The sequence below is a fragment of the Heptranchias perlo genome, chromosome 22 (genome assembly GCF_035084215.1).
Source record: "Heptranchias perlo isolate sHepPer1 chromosome 22, sHepPer1.hap1, whole genome shotgun sequence".
Lineage (NCBI taxonomy): Eukaryota > Metazoa > Chordata > Chondrichthyes > Hexanchiformes > Hexanchidae > Heptranchias > Heptranchias perlo.
In genome coordinates this window covers 5,677,744-5,684,048 of record NC_090346.1, presented here as the reverse complement: position 1 = coordinate 5,684,048, position 6,305 = coordinate 5,677,744, and positions in this window count along the sequence as shown.

Genomic DNA, 6,305 nt, shown 5'->3' with positions numbered 1-6,305 from the left:
TGAAGTACAATTTCTGATCCCTCATTACTTAATCAATCTTATTAATTCATGGTTATACATTTGTCGTGACAATTGCAGCATCACACACATAAGCCAACATATCAAGATTAAAACAATTAATACAATTGCTTGCACTATTACAAAGCACGTGGAGATTGTTCAATGCCATGGGTGCATTCTCACCTTATAGACCAATCCCCTAACTTTTGTACCTATAAAATCGATCTGAATATGGGTCCATGGACCATCTGGGGGTGGGGTGGTTCGTAAGAAAGTGTGGTTAGTATGACGAGGTTGGGTTATGCCGCAAGCAAACCAAACATTGATGCCTCGGGGTATATAGTCGTGGCAGTCAAGCAACTTAACTTATGATAGGTGGTGTCCGTGGAATAATGTCCTCCGACAGGGTGGGAGTGGAACGTCAAAAATCCTTGGCCAACTAGAGTGGGATGCATACGGCGGGAATTAAGTCGGATGGTGCGTTAATAGGGGTTGTTTGGTCCTGATGAATATGGCGTCTCCCACCCGTGGGGTTTGTTGGGGAAGAGATCTATCCTCTGCATGCTATCATAGAATCATAGAAGTTACAACATGGAAACAGGCCCTTCGGCCCAACATGTCCCTGTCGCCCAGTTTATACCACTAAGCTAGTCCCAATTGCCTGCACTTGGCCCATATCCCTCTATACCCATCTTACCCATGTAACTGTCCAAATGCTTTTTAAAAGACAAAATTGTACCCGCCTCTACTACTGCCTCTGGCAGCTCGTTCCAGACACTCACCACCCTTTGAGTGAAAAAATTGCCCCTCTGGACCCTTTTGTATCTCTCCCCTCTCACCTTAAATCTATGCCCCCTCGTTATAGACTCCCCTACCTTTGGGAAAAGATTTTGACTATCTACCTTATCTATGCCCCTCATTATTTTATAGACTTCTATAAGATCACCCCTTAACCTCCTACTCTCCAGGGAAAAAAGTCCCAGTCTGTCTAACCTCTCCCTATAAGTCAAACCATCAAGTCCCGGTAGCATCCTAGTAAATCTTTTCTGCACTCTTTCTAGTTTAATAATATCCTTTCTATAATAGGGTGACCAGAACTGTACACAGTACTCCAAGTGTGGCCTCACCAATGCCCTGTACAACTTCAACAAGACATCCCAACTCCTGCATTCAATGTTCTGACCAATGAAACCAAGCATGCCGAATGCCTTCTTCACCACCCTATCCACCTGTGACTCCACTTTCAAGGAGCTATGAACCTGTACTCCTAGATCTCTTTGTTCTATAACTCTCCCCAACGCCCTACCATTAACGGAGTAGGTCCTAGCCCGATTCGATCTACCAAAATGCATCACCTCACATTTATCTAAATTGAACTCCATCTGCCATTCATCGGCCCACTGGCCCAATTGATCAAGATCCCGTTGCAATCTTAGATAACCTTCTTCACTGTCCACAATGCCACCAATCTTGGTGTCATCTGCAAACTTACTAACCATGCCTCCTAAATTCTCATCCAAATCATTAATATAAATAACAAATAACACCCGTGATCACCCGTGCATATGGCGTCCTCGGTGTCTAGAGGGTACACAGGTCAAGTAAGGACTCGACATGGGACCCAGTGGCTATGACCGATGCCAGGCCTTCTAAGGTCTTCCGACGTGTGTTGCCTCTTCGGCTGCCCGATCGTTTGCTGGGTTCCCCAGGGAGTGAGGATCAGTTGCCTTAGGGCTTTAACCTTCCCACTGAAACAGGTGATTTCGCTGCCTTTGAGAGCCTGCCATAATTGGTGAGAAAGGTGGGTGTGTATCAGGGTTGCACCTTCTGTGCTATTGAACTGTTTTTTCTGATGGTGGGAGTGACTTGGTGTTAATGACATAGGCACTGTTGGACCAAATGTTCACGGACCTTTGGGATATAATCGAGACCACGGTCAGGAGGGCCATGCTCAGCATACCGAGCCCAGTGAACGTCACACTTATATTGCAGAGTCTTATCGGGAAAGACAGTAGCGACCTCGGTGTAGGCGGTCCCTTGTTTACGAAAGGATGAGCCATCAATGTACGTGGCGGTCGCCTCTGAGATTGAGGTCTTCTGGATGGGGTGGATTTCAAACTGCAGCGGGGGAAATGGGCACTCGTGAGGCTCACCTTTGTAGAGCATCAACTGTGGAAGGAGCATCGTCTGTTTTGGGGTAATGTCCAAGTGCCGTTCCATAAGTAGTAAAGTCCAATTACCGAGGCGGCCGTTGGACATCAATGTGTCGCCTGGTCGTATGAATAAGTTCAAAGGTATATGTGGGGAGTGGAGGTCCAGAATTTGGAGGCCGGTAATGAAAGTGAAATGTTTGATTGGCCAGAAGTTGGCCAACAAGTGGAGCTTGCAGATATTATACGTACGTTCCACTCCTGTAAGAATTCTGGAGGCAGAGGCAATGAGGAGGAGTTTCCCTTGTACCTCCTGACACAGAATGGTCCCTAGACTTTGGTCAGTCAACCCCCACCTCGAAGTGAAATGGTTAAGCAGGGTCTGGTGTAAAAAGTCATGTAGCCTGCATCACTGCTTCCTTCAGCCCTGCACCGCCGTGCTGCAGTTGTTCATCAGTCTTCCTTCAGCCCTGCACCGCCGTGCTGCAGTAGTTCGTCAGTCTTCCTTCAGCCCTGCACCGCCGTGCTGCAGTAGTTCGTCAGTCTTCCTTCAGCCCTGCACCGCCGTGCTGTAGTAGTTCGTCAGTCTTCCTTCAGCTCTGCACCGCCGTGCTGCAGTAGTTCGTCAGTCTTCCTTCAGCTCTGCACCGCCGTGCTGCAGTAGTTCGTCAGTCTTCCTTCAGCCCTGCACCGCCGTGCTGCAGTAGTTCGTCAGTCTTCCTTCAGCCCTGCACCGCCGGACCACTTTTCCCCTAACCCTAACCCTGGCAGAATTTGAGATAAGAAAGTGGGCGTCTCCCTGACCCCAACAATACACCTGGACGTGCCCACCACAGGGATTCCATAATACACACACATCTTCCACAAACATATGGCACAAGCTTTTAAGGGTTTCTCGTGGCTGGAATGTCTCCTACGTTACGTTGATGATTTACTACTGGCTACTAAACGGGACAAACAAGCTGGTGTCACCAAATTAAGTTTTCAATAATCAATTATGAGTTGCCAACTGCCGTCGGGCTTTTTGACCGGCCATATGGGTGAATTGGTCGTAAACGTGCCTTTCCGTATAACACCCTGTTGTAGCAAGGAGTCAGTAGTTCCCTGCACTTGGGAATGACTCTCAGTGGGGATGGGATATTGTTTGGTGTGTGGGTGGGGTGGCCCATTGACCTCTTCTGCCCCTTTAAGTGTCCCACAATCATGCTTATGGGTTGCAAACACAGATTGCTAAGCAGTAACTAGGCTTTTGATAGTGGCATCGAAGTGGTTGGGAATGGAATAGGCCTCAGATTTCTTTACCGCGAACACTGAATGTGCAACGGACACGACCCTCAGGTTATCGGACGGACATCCAAACCATGGACAGTTGTTACAATAATCAATCACTGCCCCATATTTATGCATAGTGTTGGACCCCAATGTCCCTCTCTCATCACCACAGGCAGCACCACCGAGGTGTTTAACTGACAAACTTGTTTCCGGAAAATGTAGCGTTAACGAGACCAGCTCAATAGCATATTGAGTAGATCCACCAAAGCCAAGCAAAGGCCCGCGTGTCCCTCCAGCCACTGGATGGTTTGTGGGATGTGAGGTATGTATGATCGTGACTGCAGAGCCAGAGTCTACCAACATTTGCTGCTTCTGGCCCCCGTCTAAAGCAACAGAGACAAAGGGGCGTGCGTCACTGACCCGCCGGAGCCTCCTCATTCTGTATGGATTCCTCACTTCTGGCCCCGGCCTGCATCCATTACTAGGCTTAGAAATATCATACCGGCCACCTGTGAAAACGGAACAACAATACCGTCGGTGGCTCTAGGAACCCCTGATGAATTTAGTCAAGAGTACCTTTAAATGCTTTCACTGTGGAGACATTTATCAATGTCTGACTTGCCATTGTCTAATCGCATTAGATAAACTAAGGAATTTGCTTACTGTACAATCAAACACAGTCTATCCCATGTGGGTTTGCGGGGCGAGTGGGACTAATTGGATAACTCTTTCAAAGAGCCAGCACAGGCACCACGTGACAGGTGAGCTAGCTCTCTCCTCTTTGCTAACAAGTTAGCAGTATTCTTAACTTCAGGTGCAAACATTACTGAATAATTTCAACGAGAAAGTAAAATGTCCCAAGAAGGCCCCTTTCCGCAAGGTCTGAAGAACAGCTGCAGGGGAGCGTGACTTTACCAGCAGTGATACAGCACTCAAAAAAAATTCCTCTCCAGGCAAGTTAAAATGGTTGAGTTGAGGAAGAATGTAATTTACCTTGGGGTACATAATTTCAAACCATTTCACAATGTCCAAAACGGGCCAGTTTTCTGCAAGTCATAGGCATTCACTGCATGGAGGGCTCCCTTTTATTAGTTTTGAAAGACTATTTTTGTTTTGATGTCTACAGGGTTTAATTCTTTGTGGGCTGCAGTTGCATTCCCACAACGTGCCAAAGTGACCGTGCTTCGGTTGAGATGTTAAAGCCAAGTCAAGCTGGTCTGTTCCAGTGAACATCGGGATTCTCATGGTACTAATCGAAGAAGAGTGGGGAGTTCTCCGGACGTTTTTGCTAATATTCCTCCTTCGGCCTATATTCTGGGAGGCCAGTGTCCTTGAGCTGACTCCTGTACTTTTACACTGCTAAATTTGGTTCCCTTATCATTGGCAGCAGATGCATAGACACAGTTTTTCATGGGCATACAAGTTTGCTGCCAGGAAAAAGGAGACAGATTTAGCAGTGTTAGTGCTGGGGGCCAGCTCACGGACATCAGTCTCCCAGAATCTGAACTAAAGAAGCGACAGCTTTATCGGTCATATGTCTCATTGTTTGTGGGACAATGCTGGCACAGAATGGCTATATTATTCATTGCGCAAAACATTTTGAGACCTCTTGACATGCTTTAACAACAACAACTTGCATTTATATAGCACCTTTAACGTAGTTAACAGGAGCGTTATTAGACAAAATTTGACACTGAGCCACTTGAGATATTAGGACAGGTGACCAAAAACTTGGTCAAATAGGTAGGTTTTAAGGAGCGTCTTTTAGGAGGAGAGAGAGGTGGAGAGGTTTAGGGAGAGAATTCCAGAACTTAGGACCTAGACAGCTGAAGGCACGACCGCCAATGGAGGGGTGAAGGAAATCGGGGATGCATAAGAGGCGAGAATTGGAGGAACACAAAGTTCTGGAAGGGTTGTAGGGCTGAAGGGATTTACAGTAATAGGGAGGGGCACGGCCATGGAGGGATTTGAAAACAAGGATGAGAATTTAAAATTTGAGACATTGCTGGACTGGGAGCCAATGTAGGTCAGTGAGCACAGGGGTTATTATTTATTTATACTTTATTATTTGAATAGAAGGTACACCTTAACCTGTGTAAGCACTACTAGCAGATAGATAATATGGCGTGCAGTCTGATCATGGCCTATTATATTAATATTCATCTTGACATTTTTTGTACTGCATAAATCCAGGCCTCTAACTCTCCAGTGGCAGGAATGGAGCAAAAACTTGTTTGTGATTTTGCCTGTTTTACTGGGGTGACTTGACCACCAAGGTTAAATAATTGCTCCCCAACCTCTCCCCCAACCCTTCCTCATAAAATAAACAGCAGCATTGCAACAACACAAGCTAGCCTTTCTATCCTATACCAGTGGGCAGAAAGCAAGCCTTGCGGAAGGAATTTAATTTCCAGAAGTTCCACGAGGACCCACCATACACCTAAGAACCTTTTTAGATGCCTTTCTACCCAACAGTTGACCCTATAGCTTTGGCACTTGTTTGGTAGCTGGTGATTCCATTCGCTGTTTTTTGCCGCACTGCCAAGTCTGTCATTGCTAACCTTTCAACTCACCACCATTTAAAGAAAAAGACTTGAATTTTTGTGGCATCTTTCACAAACTCTGAAATGTCCCAAAGTGCTTCACAGCCAATGAATTACATTTTTTGTCTCTTGTTATGTAGGCAAATATGGCAGCCAATGTGCACAGGGCAAGGTCCAACATACAGCAGTGAGATGGATGACCAGTTAATCAGTTTTCAGTGGTGTTGGTTGAAGGATGAACTATAGCCTGGACACTGGAAGAACTTCCTGCTCTTTGAAAAAGTCATGGGATCTTTTATATCAGGTGGGACCTCAGTTTAAAGTTTCATCTGAAAGTTGG